The sequence below is a fragment of the Bidens hawaiensis genome, unplaced genomic scaffold, assembly GCF_021521415.1.
Source record: "Bidens hawaiensis isolate Kalapana, Puna unplaced genomic scaffold, B.hawaiensis_p1.1 tig00022332_1, whole genome shotgun sequence".
In the NCBI taxonomy this organism is placed as follows: domain Eukaryota; kingdom Viridiplantae; phylum Streptophyta; class Magnoliopsida; order Asterales; family Asteraceae; genus Bidens; species Bidens hawaiensis.
In genome coordinates, this window is record NW_027493479.1 from 112,838 (window position 1) to 132,500 (window position 19,663).

Genomic DNA, 19,663 nt, shown 5'->3' on the forward strand with positions numbered 1-19,663 from the left:
CAATCAACCTCTGTTTCATCAACCATGCCATATTTGGTTCCTCTCTCATCAAGAACTTTGCCACCAATGCCTCCTCCAATCACGGGAGCACCAATAACCACCGTGGCTGGAAACAAGACACAACTATCAGTCTTCCAGATCTCGAAAACCACTGTTACCACTTCGATGGTTAACTCTAACAACGATGTTTCTGTTAGGGCATGAATTTTATGCCGAGGATCCTTTATCCTTAACAATCTTATGTTTAGATTATCCTTGAGATATGTAACAGGTTATAAAGGATCAATGATCCTCGGTGTTATTTGTTTACTAATTATTGCGTTTAGTATGGTGGTGTGTTAGACAGGTATAACAATTTTAAGGCGTGTTTGCATCAATCATCCTCATGGAGTATTCTCTAGCTGGAGTATGGATCCATGATCCTTATTGAGCATAGCTAGTAATAGACGAATTTGTGTGAAAACTGATGTTTAAATATCAACAACGGCTCTTAGACTTGTTCTTCCACTTATTTCGGTACTGGACTTCTATGGCACGTGGCCAAAGTAATGGGAGCGGCTAGTGGAGGACTTGCGGATTGTTAGGAATTATTGTTAATAATATTTTCTTTATAATTATCAAGTTATGATCGATTAAGGGACACTGGTACACACACGCACTCTAGAGCAGAAGCAATTACTCTATCTACTCACTAGTTTTACTTTGTAACATCGATCATAAACTCCACAACACTTGTAACCACTTTTTACCATTAATAAACTTTAAGGTGATAGTTTTCACCGTCCGAGGGTTTTTTATGCCTGAGATTATTATAATCACGTACCATCCGACCAAAGATTATCTTGTTAATCTTTGACCGAAGCAATTCGACCGAAGATTACCTTGCTAGTTTTTGACCGAAGTAAGATTATCATAATCAAGGGTTTTTTCCCTCGTGATTGAATCATTGTGTTCACCAATATCTCGGTTATACATTCAGTTTTATCGTCTTAGCACTATACCTCACTTGACAGATTTGGATACATTATCCTTAGCCGATTTTTATCCAAAACAATTTGGCGTCCACTGTGGGGAAATTGGTGCTATAATCCATATTATTCCTATTGTTCTCAACCTTTCAAACCCATATCACTACCAATGGCCTCTCAATCAACCTCTGTTCATCAATCATGCCGTCTGCGGTTCCTCTCTCATCAAGGACTTTGCCACTGATGCCTCCACCAATAACGGGAGCACCACGGCTCGCTGCTGCTGGAAACAAGACACAACTGCCAGTCTTCCAGAGATCAAGAACCACTGCTGCCACCCCGGTGGTTAGTACTAACAACGATGTTTCATCTATGTTTTCGCAGGTTAAAGCATATATGGAGCAGCAGAACAAGACCAATCAAAGGATCCTTCATGAGATAGAAGTTCTCAGGAAGAATAAGAGGCCAGCGGAAGATCACACTCCCCTGATACCCAGGATGCTGGATTTCACTAGTCCAAGACCATGACTCAGTTTACTCAAGGATCATCTATCCTTCAACAAGGGTCCATGGGTCAACAGATTCAAGGATCCTCACTGTTTCAGCCAGGAACATCTATCCTTCAACAAGGTTCCATGGGTCAACAAACTCAAGGATCCTCGTACTTCCAGCAAGGATCATCTATCCTTCAACCGGGGTCCATGGGTCAATTATCTCAAGGATCCTCAACTTTCCCACAAGGATCATCCATCCTTCAACAAGGATCTCCTGGGTTATATCACCAGGGATCTTATAATTCACAACCTCAAGGATCCTTCTTTCAGAATCAAGGATCCTCCGGACTTCAGCATTAACAATCTTCCGAAGTTCATGAAGGAGATATAATCCCCATACAAACCATAGCTTCTGGAGGACCAACTCCTATTGAAGACTCCTCTTATCCCAACTACTCATCCGGGATGCCTACCTTCACCCAACAAAGTGGTAACTCGTATGATCCTATATCCTTTAACGCTAACCATGGTCCGTGCAGGATGCAGGTATCAACCAAGCTATGGCCAAGGAGCTACAGAAGCTCAAGGATATGATATCTAGTGTTCCCGGGGTGATATGGCTTATTCTCGAGATACCTGGGGGAGTCACAAGTTATCCAGATTTGCTCCACCTATTTGTGATGCTGAAATCCCGAAGCGATTCCAAACCCCCAATATGAAGACTTACGACAGAACCACAGATCCTGAAGAACATGTGGCACAATACAGAGAGAAAATGGAAATCAACCCTATCCCGGAGAGACTCAAGGAAGCCTGCTTGTGCAAAGGCTTCGGATCCACACTCATAGGATCTGCATTAAAATGGCTGCTAAGTCTTTCTCCTTTCTCAGTTACTTCTTTTTCACATTTAGTTAACTTGTTCAACAGCCAATTTTCCTGTAGCAGGAAATTTGAGAAGTTAACTAGTGATTTATACCGAGTTATCCAACCTAGTGATGAATCCCTAAGGGATTTTGTTACGAGGTTCGGCAGAGAAGCTCTAGAAATCCCTAATCTTGACATGGCTACCACTATTGAAGCATTCAAGATGGAACTTCAGAAGGGCTCCCCCTTTAATAATGATCTTGTGATGACTCAGTGCAGGAACCTAGATGAAGTAAGAAACATGGCATTCAGATTCATACGTTTGGAAGATGACAGGTGGATCCAGGATCGTCTGGGGAGTCAAACAAAACAAGAATCCTCTGACAAGAAGCAAGGATTCCCATTCAAGAACAACAACTCGAAGCCCTACTCCAAATTCAACAATTAAAACGTCAGAGCAATTGAAGAGGGGGATGATGATGAAGACTACCCCAGCCTTTCAGAGTACTGTTTCTCCATAGATACCCATGGTTTAATTTGTGCTATGAAGGATCTAGGGGAGAAAGCAAGGTGGCCACGAAAGAACGATAAGTCGACCGCCTTCAAAGACAAGTCTAAATGGTGCGCTTTCTACGAAGATGTTGGCCACACGACGGATGAGTGCATTGGCTTAAGGATGGAGATCGGATACCTCCTGAGCAAGGGCCACTTCAAAAAGCTTTTGGGAAGGAAGAAATCCAAGACCCAGGATCCTGAAGATTTTCCACAAAAAGCAACGCCACCACCACCAGACGCTCATGTAATCAACTTCGTCTGCAGAGATTATGACATACTTCAAACTTCTTGTCCTGAAGAAGAGTTCAAGCTAGATGACGAGAGAAGGCCACTCGTCCCCACTACTTGAGTAACTTATGAGAGAATATTCTTCGATTCCAGCATCCAGGATCCTTGCTAGAATGAACTTGATATACAAACGGTCAATTTCATCTCTGGAGGATCCGACATATGTGGACCATCCTTTTCCGTAGCAAAAAGGCTCTCCAAAGAGATCAAGTTAGACAACGGAGACTGACCAATAGTATCCACCACTTTAACGACAGATAAAAGGATCTTCTTAGATGAAGAAGATAAACTGAACATCCAAGATCCTCACCATGACGGTTTAATTATTACTTTATTTATCGCTAACCACTATGTACGCAGGATCCTAGTGGACGGTGAGAGCTCAGTCAACATTATCCAGCAAGATATCCTCAAGAAAATGAACATTCCAGATTCCGAGACCGTCCCAAGAACATCAGTGCTAGTCAGATTCAGCGGAGAAACTAAGAAGACATTGGGGGACATAAACCTGCCAATTTATATAGAAGGGTTAAATTCATACTAAAAATTCTGCGTTATTGATAACCTTTCTTGTTGTAATGTCATTTTATGTAGGCCCTGGCTGCATGAAATGAAGGCGGTGGCTTCAATATACCACCTATGCATCAAACTACCTACCCCATGGGGAGTTGTGAAGATAGTTGGTGATCAAGCAGAGGCTAGGAATTATTATTCCTCATCAATGAAGCCAACAGCCAAGCAGACTATAGCATAGCAACCACAACAACATCCTAGGGACGTGCTGGAAGCCCGAGAGAAAGAATTAAAGGAAGTATCCTTGGACCCCGAGGATCCATATATAAAGGTGTTCCTAGGATCTAGTATCCCCAGTAAGATCGAGGAGGATTTGGTATCCTTCTTAGCACGAAGAAAATCTACCTTTGACTTCAAACATTCAGATATGACAGGTATTTCAAAGGAGGTAATCACTCATAAACTCGGCCTTGATCTATCTATTAAACCCGTCCATCAGAAGAGAAGGAAATTCGCTCCTGAGAGGAACAAGATCATACAAGAAGAAGTTGAAAAACTTCTTAAGGCCGGTATGATCAGAGAGGTTCAGTATCCTCGATGGTTGGCCAACGTGGTTGTAGTTTCAAAAAAGAATGGAAAGTGGAGGGTATGCGTTGATTTTACAGATTTAAACAAGGCATGTCCCAAGGATCCTTTCCCATTACCACATATAGACTCCATGGTGGATGCAACGGCAGGACATGAAATGCTTACCTTCGTGGATGCTTTCTTTGGATTTCAACAAATTTAGATGGAACCATCTGATCAGGAGGATACTGCATTCATGACTCCTACCGGCATATATTGTTATATTGCTATGCCATTTGGACTAAGGAATGCAGGGGAAACATACCAAAGACTGGTCAACATGATGTTCAAGGATCAGCTAGGCAAAACCATGGAAGTCTACATAGACGACATGGTGGTGAAATCAAAGAAGGCTGAGGACCACCTCAGAGATCTTGAAGAAGCTTACAATATCCTTGACCAGTATAACATGAAACTGAATCCGTCAAAATGCCACTTTGGTGTTAAGGCTGGAAAGTTTCTGGGGTATATGGTGACTAAAAGAGGAATTGAAGCAAGCCCAGAACAGATTGAAGCCATCATCAACCTTAAGTCACCTGCAAACGCCAAGGATGTCCAAAGACTAACGGGAAGAATAGCTGCTCTCAACCGATTCATCTCAAGATCCTCCGAGAAATGCAAAGAATTCTACGATATTTTTAGAAAGAATAAGAAGTTTGAATGGAAAGAAAAGCATGAGGCTACGCTCAAATCCTTGAAGGATTATTTATCCACAGCTCCATCCTTGATGAAGCCTGTGGATGGAGATTCCTTGTATTTATACCTAACAGTTTCAGGTAATGTAGTGAGTGCTGTTCTCGTCAAAGATCATGAAGGTGAACAACACCCTGTATATTATGTAAGTAAGAGTCTGTTAGATGAAGAAGCCATGTACTCTCACCTTGAAAAACTAATTCTTGCTTTAATTATGGCTTCTACTAAATTAAGACATTATTTTGAGACCCATACTATTATATTGAAAACTAATTATTCTGTTAAGAATGTTCTTAGAAAGCCAGAATTGTCAGGTAGAATGGCTAAGAAGTATGATGCCTCCCAAAGGCATGCAAATATCCTTCATCAACCAGCATAACCAATGTATCCTATATCCTTTTCATGGCCTTTCAAGAAATGGGGAATGGACATTGTTGGTAAGTTACCAAAGGCACCAGGTAGAAAGGTCTTTATGCTTGCCATGACGGACTACTTCTCTAAATGGATTGAAGCAGAAGCATTCGTACAAGTCCGGGAAAGGGAAGTTATATCTTTTATTAAAAAGAATATTATAACTAGATTTGGTTTTCCTTCTGAGATTATATGTGATAATGGTTCCCAGTTTATTGGGAAAAGAACAACTAACTTTTGTGACAGCTGGGGCATAAAGATGATTACTTCAACACCAGTGCATCCTCAAGCTAATGGTCAAGCGGAGTCTAGCAACAAATTCATCATCAACAATTTAAAGAAGAAGCTAGGATCCAAGAAGGGAAAGTGGGCCGAGGAACTACCATATGTTCTTTGGGCCGACAGGACAACACCCAAGAATGCAACGGGCCAAACACCCGTTTCTTTGCTATTTGGATCAGAAGCCATAATCCCAACAGAGATGGTGGTTCCCACAGCAAGAATAAGCATCCGTGATCCTGAAGCCAATGAAGAAATCTCTCTTGAAGACTTGGATACTGTTGAAGAACTCAGAGACCTAGCCAAAATCAGAATGGCAGCTTATCAACAAAAGGTAGATGGGGCATACAACAAGAATATAAGGTTCAGAAGATTTCAAGAAGGAGATTTGGTTTTGAGGAAAGCCTTCCAAAATACTACTAATCCGGCTGATGGAAAGTTAGCACCCAAGTGGGAAGGACCTTATCAGATCGAGTCAGAGGCAGGAAAGGGGGCATATCATTTGCTCACAATGGAAGGCCATAGATTACCAAGAGCATGGAATGCTATCCACCTCAAGAAATATTTCTTTTGATCAGGATCCAGTATTCTGAGAGGATATATTATCCTTAAAGGTTCAAGGATCCCCGAAATTGGTAATATCTATCCGATTACTTATCCTTTTCTATTTCTTATTATTAATTTAAGGATAACATATTCTTAATATTTTGTTTCTTCCAAGTTTTAAATATCAATGCAGGATATTATTAAGATGTGTAATGATCAAGAGGTTGGCCACCTCTCCTTTACATTCGAGGTACTATCCTATTTCTCTTAGCCTAGCCCACGTTTGGATATGACCCCCGATGGTCATACTCTCTAAGGTTTAAAGGTTTTCACCTTTCTTATAAATAGAGTTTCTACACTCTCTCCTGGAGCGCACGTTATCCAACGTATAGTCCAGAGCAGCGGGACCAGTACACGCTTAGTGGCTGACAATTTCGTTGTTTTCGGCAATATGGAGGATCCTACGAATTATGGTAGACGTACCATACCACCGGTTTATAACGTTTTCACGTTATCTCAAGACAAAGGTTTCTAACATTTTCATGTTAGCTAAGGCTTATAACGTTTTCACGTTATCTTCGTTTGGGCTAAATCCCGGGTTGGGCGGGTCTCCAGTCAACATCCGTATTTGGGCTTGTCCCCAGTTTTGGGCTTGTCTTCAGATTACATGGGCTTGTCCCCAGATTACACGGGCTTGTCCCTAACTTAATGGGTTTAATCCCACTAACACTATAAGTTGTTTGCAACAGATTTTCTAAGTTCATTGTGAGGATCAAAATTCTAAGGATCCAGAATCCTAAAGTTATTCCTTCAAGGATCACTGAGAGTTCAGTACTTATGGTAACGTAGGTCTACCTAGACCTTCTGGTATGGTCTCTGTTAATGAATTTATGTATTATCTTAGTTGAAATAATTTTGGATATCTCAGGTTAGAGGGTTATTCCTTTGAAGATATTTTGTCATTAAACATTTTTCCTTATTTTTAAGGATACCTTATCCTAAAATTTGTTCTTTAAGGATATTCTATCCTAAGTAATTTTCATAAGGATCTTTTATCCTGAAATCTTTTACTTAAGATTATTTTTCAAGACTATCAATAATGCTAAAGTTATATCTAACAAACTTTTAAAAATAAACAACAGGCAAATAGTTAAAAGATTTATATTATTTAAAATAAGCCACCAGGACTTATTCAAAATTCTTAACCCGAACTTCACCATGCAAAAGATGGACCATCCATCTGGGTTAAGTGAGTACTACTAACTGTTCATAAGTGCAGGAAAATTAAAAACAGGGGCAACAAAGGCTTCATCCCCACAAATAGAGGATCCCTCCACCTTTGTTACCCCCACGAATTTTCTTAAGGATCATGGATCCTTTACCCTAGTTACTACTGTCTGTTACAAACCAAAATTATTGTTCTTAAAAACATCATAAAAGCAAAATAAGACGGGCTTGGGCCTTGTCTTCTGTATCCTTCATCGCCCAATTGCTTCAACCTCCACCGTCGCCTCATGGCCACCTTCAGCTTCATCATGACCCTTCACACCGCTCGTCCTTGCTTCACCTGCATCAACCATCTCACCTACAGCTTCATCTTCGCCTCCACCCAAATCAATCAAAGCTTGCTTCCATTTCTTGATTTCCCATGAAGATTTGTCGAAGGATGGATCATTGGCCTCAGTCACCAGCTTGATTCTAGCTTGGAGAACCGACTTGGCTGCCCAGACCTTTGCCTCTTCGGTAGCCCGATTGATCTCGTCCTGCAGTTGGACTGCGAGTGCGGTAGCATGCTCTTCTATCTGTCTCTTCTCTTTGGTCATCTTGGAGAGGGTCTTATCCTTAGAATCAGCCATAGATCTCATCGCAGCAAGGGTCTCTTCATATTCTCTGACAGTCGTCTTGTAATGACTTCGGGCAGAATTGATGGCCTATAAAAGAAAACAGGATAAGCTTAAAAGAATACTTGGGTAAAATCGGGAAAAGGGTACTTGTAGCCTATAAGAAACGGTTGGGCCAGAAAGCAAACCCAGTTTTTCGATATGCTGTCACTACGGGTTAAAGGATCGAAGGGTCAGAAAACTGTGTTGGCCGGAAAGTGTGATCGGATTTCGTCAATCTCCGGATCTGTGAACTTACAGATCTCGAAGGAAGGAGTTTGAAGGATACCTTGCGAGTATAGATCATCTGGGTCTGTATGATTGAAAGAAGAAGAGGAAGAGGATACAGAAGCAGTCGACATATTGAATGAAAATAAAGAAGGAGGAAGAAGGATACCTGAAAGACGCCTAAATCTGTGGTTATAAGAGAATTATGATTATCACATATATAGGCGGCGTATAATTATGGCTTATCGATATTAACCGCCTGACACACGTCTAATCACCTTTTTTTTGCATGGTTTTTGAAATTCAAATTGACAGCTGTTTTACACAATCACCCGCCATTTTGGGGGTAATTGTTAGGGCATGAATTTTATGCCGCGGATCCTTTATCCTTAAAAATATTGTGTTTAGATTATCCTTGAGATATGTAACAGGTTATAAAGGATCAATGATCCTCGGTGTTATTTGTTTACTAATGATTGCGTTTAGTATGGTGGTGTGTTAGACAGGTATAACAATTTTAAGGCGTGTTTGCATCAATCATCCTCACTGAGTATTCTCTAGCTGGAGTATGGATCCAGGATCCTTATTGAGCATAGCTAGTAATGGACGAATTTTTGTGAAGACTGATGTTTAAATATCAACAACGGCTCTTAGACTTGTTCTTCCACTTATTTCGCTACTGGACTTCTATGGCACGTGGTCAAAGTAATGGGAGCGCCTAGTGGAGGACTTGCGGATTGTTAGGAATTACTGTTAATAATATTTTCTTTATAATTATCGAGTTATGATCGATTAAGGGACACTGGTACACACACGCACTCTAGAGCATAAGCAATTACTCTCTCTACTCACTAGTTTTACTTTGTAACATCGATCTTAAACTCCACAACACTTGTAACCACTTTTTACCATTAGTAAACTTGACGGTGATAGTTTTCACCGTCCGAGGGTTTTTTGTGCCGGAGATTATTATAATCACGTACCATCCGACCAAAGATTATCTTGTTAATCTTTGACCGAAGCAATTCGACCGAAGATTACCTTGCTAGTTTTTGACCGAAGTAAGATTATCATAATCAAGGGTTTTTTTCCCTCGTGATCAAATCATTGTGTTCAACAGTATCTCGGTTATACATTCAGTTTTATCGTGTTAGCACTATACCTCACTTGACATATTTGGATACATTATCCTTAGTTGATTTTTATCCAAAACAGTTTCTGCTATGTTTTCACAGGTTAAAGCTTACATGGAGCAGCAGAACAAGACTTACCAAAGGATCCTTCGGGAAATAGAAGACCTGAATAGGACTAAGAGGCCAGCGGAGGATCAAACTCCCCTGATGCCTAGGATGCTGGATTTCACCACTCCAGGGTCCTTGGCTCAACCTACTCAAGGATCATCCATCCTTAATCCGGGGTCCATGGGTCAACATGCTCAAGGATCCTCGTTCTTTCAACAAGGATCACCTATCCTTCTCCAGGGGTCCATGGGTCAGCAAGCTCAAGGGTCCTCAATTTTTCAGTAAGGATCACCAATCCTTCAACTCCCAACCTCTAGGATCCTTTCTCCAGAATTAAGGATCCTTCGGAACTAAACATCAGAGGTCTTCGGAGGTCCACGAAGGAGATATTATCCCCATACAGACTATCGCTTTTGGTGGACCAACTCCTGTAGCAGACGCTTCTTACCTCAGCTACTCTTCTGGAATGCCAACCTTCACACAAAAGGAGGTAACATGCATGATCTTATATCCTTAAATGCTAACCATCGTTCGATGTAGGATGCAGGTATCAACCAAGCTATGGCTAAGGAACCGCAGAAAATCCAAGTATATGATATCCAGCGTACCAGGGGTAATCCATCTAATCCCTGAAATACCAGAAGGAAGCCACAAATTGCCCAGATTTGCTCCACCAATCTGTGACGCGGATATCCCAAAATGATTTTAGACTCCTAACATGAAGGTGTATGATGGAACGACTGAACCCAAAGAGCATGTAGCTCAATACAGGGAAAGGATATAGATTAATCCAATTCTTGAAAGGCTCAAGAAGGCTTGTATATGCAAAGGTTTCGGATCCACACTAACAAGATATGCATTTAAATGGCTGCCAAGTCTTCCTCCCTTTTTGTTACTTCTTTTTCACATTTAGTTAACTTATTCAACAACCAATTTTCTTGTAGTAGAATTTTTGAAAGTTAACTAGTGACTTATAAAGAGTTGTCCAACACAATAATGAATCCCTTAGGGATTTTGTCACGTGGTTTGGCAGGGAGGCCCTTGAAATCCCTAATATTGACATGGCCACGGCTGTGGAATCCTTCAAGATGGGACTAAATAGGGGCTCCCCCTTTTATGATGATCTTCTAATGACTCCTTGCAGGACTTTAGATGAAGTAAGAAACAGAGCACTTAGGTTCATACGGCTCGAGGATGACAAAAGAATCTAAGAACAATTAGGGGCTCAAACGAAGCAAGAATCCCCTCGTTCAGAATTACAATTCGAAGCCCTACTCCAAATTCAACAATCAAAACGTCCGAGCAGGTGAAGAAGGAGATGATGATGAAGATTACCCAAGCATCTCAGAGTATTGCTTCTCTGTGGATGCTCATGGCTTGATTTGTGCCATGAAGGACCTAGGAGAGAAAGCAAGGTGGCCTCGGAAGAACGAGAAATCAACGACCTTCAGAGACAAATCTAAATGGTGTGCATTCCATGAGGATTTTGGCCATACGACAGATGACTGCATTGGTTTAAGGAGGGAAATTGGATACCTCCTAAGCAAGGGCCAATTTAAGTAACTCTTGGGGAGAAAAAAGTCAAGGATAAAAGATCCAGAAGAGGTCCCTCAAAAAGAAACTTCGCCCCCACCAGATGCACAAGTGATCAACTTCATCTCTAGAGGCTCAGATATATGCGGCACTTCTTTCTCTTCTGCTAAAAGGCACACCAAAGAAACCAAGCTGGAGAATGGAGAACGACCGGTCATATCCACCACTTTAACGATTGACAAAAGGATCTTCTTTGATGAAGAAGATAAATCAAGTATCCAGGATCCTCACCACGACGGTTTGATTGTAACCTTGTTTATTCGTAACCATTATGTGCGCAGGATCCTAGTCGATGGTGGAAGCTCGGTCAACATCATCCAAGACGATTTCCTCTAGAAAATGAATATCCCAGACTCGGAGATCATCCCAAGGACATTAGTGCTAGTTGGTTTCAGTGGAGAAACCAAGAAAACATTGGGGGATGTTAGGACTGATATTTTCTCTACTGAGGATATACTATCCTTGAAGATGTGTCTGGATCAGTTATCCTCCCGAAGAATTACAGAGTCGTGTCAAGGATTAAGGATCCTCACAGGTTGGTATCGTTAACAATTGTTTCACGTGTGCAGGTTATTTTTCAATAGAAGTAACGGCTTTGTGACTTGGTCTACCTTAAATTTCGCTACTGGAAGCTACCTGAACGTGGTCAATGAATTTTGGAGGAATAATGGAATAGTGGCGGATAGTTAGGACTTTTTGTTGAATGTATTTTTATATAAACATCGAGATATGATCGGTTAAAAAACACTTGTACTCTCACACGCACTAGAGAAGATTCAATAATTCTCTCTACACACTAGCTTACTTTGTAACATCAATCACAAAATCTCTAAACCATTGTAACCTTTTTCAATATTAATAAAGTGGTGATCGACGAGTTGTCATCACCCGAGGTTTTTTTCTTTTGATCTGAACAAGGTCAAATGGTTTTTCCCCGCAACAAATAGCTGTGTTCATCTCAATTTCGTTCTTATATTCATTCTTATCAATTTAGCACTAAACCTCACATAACAGATTTGGATACATTATCCTTAGCAGATTTTTATCCAAAACAATTTGGCGCCCACCTTGGGGCCATTGGTACTTTAATCCATATTATTCCTATCATTTTCAACCTTTTCATACCCATATCACTATCAATGGCCTCTCAATCAAGCTCTGCTTCATCAACCATGCCGTCTACGGTTCCTCTCTGATCAAGGACTTTGCCGCCGATGCCTCCGCTAATCACGGGAGCACCACGGCTTGCCGCTGCTGGAAGCAAAACACAGCTGCCTGTCTTCCAGAGCTCAAAAACCACTGCTGCCACCCCGGTGGTTAGTACTAACAATGATGTTTCTAATATGTTTTCGCAGGTAAAAGCATATATGGAGCAACATACCAGGACCAACCAGAGGATCCTTCGTGAGATAGAAGATCTCAAGAAGACTAAAGGCCAGCGGAGGATCACACTCCTTTGATACCCAGGAGGCTGGATTTCACCACTACGGGATCCTTGGATCAATTTACTCAAGGATCATCTATCCTTCAACAGGGTTCCATGGGTCAACAGACAAAGGATCCTTAGTGTTTCATCCAGGATCATCTATCCTTCAACAAAGGTCCATGGGTCAGCAAACTCAAGGATCCTCATACTTCTGGCAAGGATCATCTATCCTTCAACCAGGATCCATGGGTCAACTAGCTCAAGGATCCTCAACTTTCCCGCAAGGATCATCCATCCTTCAACCAGGATCCTCAGGACTGTATCTTCAACCAGGAGCCTTCAACTCTCAACCATTAGGATCCTTCAACCCCAATCAAGGATCCTTCTTCCAGAATCAAGGATCCTCAGGGGTTCATCATCAAAGGTCATACGAGGTCCATGAAGGAGATATAATCCCCATGTAGACCATCGCTTCCGGTGGACCAACTCCTGTAGCAGACGCTTTGTATCTCTGATACTCATCCGGGATGCCAACCTCCAACCAGCAAAGTGGTAACTTTTATGATCCTATATCCTTAGATGCTAACTGTGATTCCATGCAGGATGCAGGTATCAACCAAGCTATGGCTAAGGAACTACAAAATATAAAGGATATGATATCCAGGGTACCAGAGGTGGTTCGTCCGATTCCCGAGATACTAGAAGGGAGCCACAAGTTATCCAGATTTGCTTCACCTATCTGTGATGTTGAAATCCCAAAGTGATTCCAAAGGCACAACATGAAGACTTATGATGGGACTACTGATCCTAAGGAGCATGTAGCTTAGTACAGAGAAAGGATGGAGATAAATCCTATTCCTGAGAGACTTAAAGAAGCTTGTTTATGCAAAGGTTTCTGATCCACACTTGCAGGATCCGCGCGAAAATGGCTGATAAGTCTTCCTCCCTTTTCAGTTACTTCCTTCTCACATTTAGTTAACTTGTTCAACAGTCAATTTTCCTGTAGTAGGAAATCTGAGAAGTTAATTAGTGATTTATTATCACACCCCGACTAGGTAGTTGCGGAAGCGTAATACGGGAATGTAACAGATAACATTGGAAGTAAATCAATAAGGAATGGGTGGTCGTTTAGGATAAGGGAACAGTTTCGGACTATTCGGTTAACGAGTATAGACTTACCGTTAGCGAGTTCCATAGTATATGGTTTTGTTAGTTCACTAACCGGCATATTTTCTAAAGGTAAGAAGTTAACAGATACGAAACTTCTATCGGCGCCCGTATCAAACAAAACTGAAGTATACTGACCCGAAACTAAGAATGTACCTGTCACCACATTCGGATCATGACGCGCTTCAACCGGTCATAGTACAAACGCGCGTCCCCTAGCTGCGTTGGAGGTTGATGCTTGTGCTTGGTTTTGCCTTCTCGCTACACCCTGGTTCAGATTGGGGCAGTATCTCCGAAAGTGTTCCGTACTGCCACATTCATAGCAGGCACGGAGGTTCGTGGTAGGTGGGGTTTGTTGGTTGAGTTGTGGGCGGGTTGGTTGAGGTCTAGATAGTTGAGTTGATTGCGGTGAACGGTTAACAGTATTGGTGAGGGTTCTACAGTTGGGGGCATAGTGTCCCGTTCCACACTTTTGACAAATGATCGGTTTGCAATCACCCACATGATGAAAGTTACATCTTCTGCACTTCGGTAACGTCCCTTTATAGGTCTCTTGTTTTACATTAGAACTGGTCATGGCATAACTTCGGGTATTCGGACGGGCCCGTTTGTTTTGAGGGTTTCCTTGCATTCTTGTCCCATAATCAGTTCGTTTTAAACTTGTTGTTTCACCTGGCATCCTTATCACTCCACTTCTCATCAGATCAAAAGAAACGACACCCGTTTGAGATACAACACTTTCTAATGTTGGGTGGGCTACTGAATTCACTATACTTCTCACAGCAGGGTTCAGTCCCCAGATATAACGTTCAATTTGCTTCGCTTCCGGTATAACTAACCACGGAACTAAGCGGGACAGTTCGTTAAAATGATTCGTGTATCCCACATGGTCCGCTCCTTTCATTTCCAGATTCCATAACTCGTGTTCCAACCTCTAAATCTCACTTTTAGGACAAAAATGCTCTAGCATGAGGGTTTTTAATTCAGTCCATGACATACGATTACTAGCATCTTTTCCCCTTATTTGGACTACCGTATTCCACCACATCAGCGCTTGGTCTAGAAACATACTGGTAGCAAATTTGACCACGCGGTTCGGTGGACACTCACTGATATTAATTACTGATTCGGTCTTTTCTATCCATTTGACCAGCCCGCTAGGTCCTTCAATACCCTTAAACTCAATCGGTTTACATGATGTAAATTGTTTGTATGAGTACTCCTGACGTGGGGCTTCTCGGTTATTATTATTGTTATTATCGGTATTGGTCCGAGTATTATCATTATTAGTTGTGTTAACAACCAGTACAGGGTTTGGGTTCGGGATATTATCAGGGTACACAACAGGTTCTGGGTTCCCAGTGACATTCATAGTTGGGTGAGTGTTATTATTATTTATGACATTATCAGTATTCACCGGGGTAGTAACACCCGGGGCTACATTAGTGTCCGGCGGAGGTGTATTAACAGCGGCCGTGGTGGTGCTCGTAGGTTGATTAACAGTATTGTTAGCACGTATGCCTGCAGTGACTTGTGCTACAATTGTTGGTATCACTGCTTGTAGTTGACGAGCAATCATTGCGGCCACTTCCGTCTCAGACAAAGGGTTTGCTTTCTTCGGGGCCATTCTATAAAATAATCAATTATATAATAATCAATATCGTTTCACTATGACCAGCACAACTTTACGATATTACAATTTCACAACACACAACTATGCCAAAGAAAACACATTTGTATTAATTATAATCATTAATGTACATATGCATCCAAAATTAGCGCATAGGCTTAACCTGGTATAGGCCAGCGCTTGTATATGCGTATCAAAATTTGTCACTAAGTGACATGTAGACTTAACCCGATAAGGGCCAGTGCTTGAAATAGTACTAAACTACAAACAACTCCCAAGTCAGCCCAACACGCTGTAACAAAATGCTGCTTGGGATATCAAAACACTATATACATAAGGCTAGACTACTATGTCCTATCCATTCTTTGTAACATGAAGCCACAACCAAACAATAGCAGCCACTAGGGCTGCATTAACCGCTAAACATACTCCTAGTAGTATCATTGCCCTATCCTGACGCCCGTGGCTGTGAGCACTGGATCTTTGCACAATTCTGATTTCTTGTTGCATGTACCACATGTGATCTTGCATATCATGTCTATGCTGGTTTAGGTTATTTATCGAATGTGATTGTTCTAAAAGCTGATCAGTCGCTAAACCCAACCATGCTGAATCAGAATGACGAGGTGGCTCGGGTACCGGGGCGGGTAAACCCCAAGTAGGAATAGGTATCTCAGTGACCTGGACACGTGATGTTTCTCCCCTATGATACGTAGATCGAGGTGGGGGAGAGGTGTGCTCAGGTGGGCGCACTGAAATACGAGCGGTCTGACGGTTTCTAATAGTGGGTGGGGGTACTGGTGTATGTTGTACGGGTGGAGTAGGGGATCTGGGTGCTCTAATCGGTGAATGATAAGCACTAGTAGATCCCTGTCCTACAACATTCCTAGGGGATTCCCTAGGGGGATAGGTATCACAACGGTAACCCGATAAGTCGGGTTGACCTGAGGGTACCTCGTGAGGAATTACCGCATATGAACCTTCTTCCATTTCCTCTTATTCCTCCCCAGTTTCCTCTTCTGGATCCTCCTCCTCCTCCTCAGACCATGTTGGTAGGGTATTAGATAAACGATCAGTAGATCTTGAAATTTTCCTGCACAATGGTTAGTAATAAGAATAATATCCTTCTATATTAATCATAGTAAAATACATGCAGGTATTTATACACATAAGCACAAATAATCGTTTATATACACAGATATTTATTTATTATTATATTTTATACACATATGTTGCTGTTTTTTTACCTATTCGATTGTTTATCGACTTCTTCTCGAATTTCCTCGTATAAACAAGTCCGTTATTACGTTCCGGACCATAATAACCCACTTGTCCATTCGCGTTCATCACGAGAATCATCAGTGTATATTATTTAATATTATTTTATTCCCAGAGTTAATAGAGCCTACGGTTATCTTAGGGTATCCTAAGGGACATCCTAATTCTTTATAACTAATAGCTCTGATACCAACTTCTATCACACCCGGACTAGGTAGTAGCGGAAGCGTAATACGGGAATGTAACAGATAACACTGGTATCAACAACATTGTTTATAAAGAAATTCAACAACTAATTTACATCATATTATATGGGTTGGTAATATGTTTACAAACTAGATGAGAATCACATAACCGGTTTACGAGCTTTTTATTTAATATTATATGACTGCGTCTATTCACAGCTATTCAACTCTCCTTCTAACACCAAGCATGTAAGCAATTCATTCGACTTTCGCTTTACCTGAAAAGCATGTTAAAACGGGTCAACTACGTCTAGTTGGTGAGTTTCAAGTTTCACGAGTATCAACGAAATCAGTATACGAGTTCGTAAAGTTTATAGTGTGTATGTATACATGTATGTGTATGATGTATTATACTAAGCCACAAATGAAACCGAAACGAGCTAAAACACATGGCCACCCCTGCCCATGCACTCCCGTTGGCATTTAACAGCCACTTTGCCCCAAGTATGTACTATGTCTAACACCACATAGCAGTATGTAATAAGTTTAAATGACAATGTGCAACTGGGTTAACATGTTCCGGCATACCCCACCGGCTCTGTCAGTTGGGTTTGTCAAACCGATAGTACTATCCACACGTCACCGGCACGAAGTTAATCACTTGTGTTTGTGGGGACTTGTCAAGTGTTAGTACTTAGATAATCCACATCATCAGACGTTTTCAAGTATATAAGTATATGTAAACATGCTTTTCACCCCAAAAGTTCGTAAAACAGTTTAGAAAGTGGGGGTCGTGAAACTCACCTTATCGTAGTTCGCACAGAAATTATGTATCAATAAGTCAGGTGCTTCGCTTATAGCCTGATTCCTATAAACGGTATCGTATCGTTAATACTAGTACAGTGTTCAATCTAAGTCGAGCTGTATAGATAATCTGGGTATAGCTGTTAAGCCCAGAACATGACCATAGTCTTAGATTGTGACGTTGTATACTATGAAAATATTAAAACTGGATTTGGCTCAGTTTCACCGTTTCCCGAGCCTAGCCAAGTTGATCGTTTATGCGTTTCGGGATTAGGTAAGATCACATAAACTTAAGTAAATATATTAATTGATAAAATTATTTGATTTATTAAAAAAATTTAAGGTTTCGGTATCTGGTTTGATCGCAGGGTTTGTTTCCGTTTTCACACGGGTTTGATTATACAAAACACGTACAATCCACCAGAATTGTCCGGAATTCTCGTAAAAAGTTTTTTTTATCAATATTAATCAAAAATATGATATTTGACCACTTTTGACATTTTGACATACCAGTCAGTCCGTTAAACACAAAACTGCCAGTTTCGTTAAAACAATTATAATTTAAATCTTTGGTTAATCATAACTAAATATGTACTTATATATAAATTATGTAAATTTTTATAAAAATAAATTAAGACAGGAGAATTTAATAAAAATATTTTCAGAAATTTTATGATTAATTATTTACTTATAAAAATTCATTTAATAGGTTATAATCGTGTAATAAATGGCCTGTTTATATCAAACGACCTCCGAAAAATCCAATAATTTTAAAAAATGGCCTCAATGTTATTACATAGCCCTTGAAAAATCTCCAAAACCTAACTCTTTTGACAAAATGCCTTTTTGTGTGTTTTTCGGCTGTTAAAATTCGGTTAAACCATAATTGCGCAAACCATACTTAGGCATTTCCAATGATCCCCAAACTTTACCAGTGATCTTAAAATCACATATTAAACTCCAAAACCAAGTTTCATAATTTTTCAATATGTTTAGCTATTTTTCCCAAATAAACGCTCATAAACGGAAATAAATTCACCAAATATTATCCGTTTATCGAAAAATTACCAAATTTGAACAGGGACTCATTTATATGATCCCTATTGTCCCAGAAAATCTTCACATGCTAACAACAAGCACGTCACAACCTAATACTAAACAGCCCTTAAACGAGTGTTACGGGTTTACCTTGTCGGTTTTCGATGGGTTTTGCTAGCTTAAACGACTCTCCGGGTCTCGGGTTGAAAACTCAGTGTATCTACATATCATATAACATCAAACCAAACATAAATCATCCATGTGACGGCCTTGATAATTAGGGTTTCGGTTTTGGGTTCAAACCGAACTTTCAAACCGTAAAAACGTTGTATTCATGTTCTAATCCGCGTTTTTGACCAAAAAAACATACGTTCCTGGTTTGTAAACATTTTTAACATCAAAACATGGTTTTAATTGATTTTTAGGGTTTTTGGATGGTTAAACATGTTTAAAACTAATCAAGGATTAATTTTTCATGGTTAAACTATGTTAATCATGGTTAAAAATCATGGAAAACTCACAAATTACCTTAGGTTTTTGATGAAACTTGATGAAGAAGAATAGGTCTGCTGATTTCTGGAAATTTTTCTTTAAAAATATCTTCTTAATATTTTTATATATAAAAGATACTAGAAAGGGGTGGGCTTTCCCCTTTTGCGGCCACAAGGATATAAGGGCCCATTGGGCCTCTTTTTGGCCCAATGGTGCCTCGGTTTTCATTCCACGCGTAAAAGTCGGTCCAAAATTTAGTTCGGGTTCGGTTTTTCGCAAGAAAACTAGTTCGAGTGCGAAAACCAGCGCGAAAACGAGTGTTTTTCAGCCTAGTTTTGTAAAATATGAAAAACATATTGACTCGTTGTAAAATTCCAAAATATTTTCACGGATTGCTTAGAACATGTTATATAAGTGTTTTATAAATCTTTTTCGGCTTAACGGATGCTACAATGCTCGTTTT